This window comes from Penaeus monodon, chromosome 28, assembly GCF_015228065.2.
Source record: "Penaeus monodon isolate SGIC_2016 chromosome 28, NSTDA_Pmon_1, whole genome shotgun sequence".
NCBI classification, from domain to species: Eukaryota; Metazoa; Arthropoda; class Malacostraca; order Decapoda; family Penaeidae; genus Penaeus; species Penaeus monodon.
Window position 1 is genome coordinate 21,764,691 of NC_051413.1, and position 654 is coordinate 21,765,344.

The window sequence follows — 654 nt, forward strand, 5'->3', positions numbered from 1 at the left end:
TTTATATGTGCGTCTGTCATTAACGTAGACCATAGCATTTATCGTACACCAATCATTTTCCCATGATAATCCTCCAAGGTCTAGAGAAATCATGATCGGTCAAACACAGCCTTGGGAGCCATTTTCTAGTTAAACGAATCTCAACTGATTCTCGTCATGTTATTTTATGCATCCCTGCACTCACGGCGAGGGGGTTTCACTGCATAGCAAACACTTTCACGTCTTGTAACACAGACATCCATTTCAGACCATTAAGACCTGGAGCATCTGGCTTGAACTCCACTTCCTCCTCCTACATTTGGCGTCTAAATCGATGTTAAATGGGGTAAGCACTCAACGAAAAAACTTGTAGTTGAAGATAAACCTTCATATTAGGCCATTTTATGTCGCTTCCACCCTCTCCTCCCCATCTGTTGCCAACCGTCTTCCAAGTGCCACAGTTGTCATGAAGACTATAACGCCATGGATATACACGGTACACAGCACTTCATGCACTTAAGAAACGGAGGCCCCTACATCAGACTATACCATTTGAGGGTAAAACTATTAACCACTTTTAACCCTAGATGGACTGAGAAGAATATATGGTCACTGAGCGAATATCAGTTACCAGCGGAAGAACCATGTGCAGTAATGTCTTATATATGTGCTTCT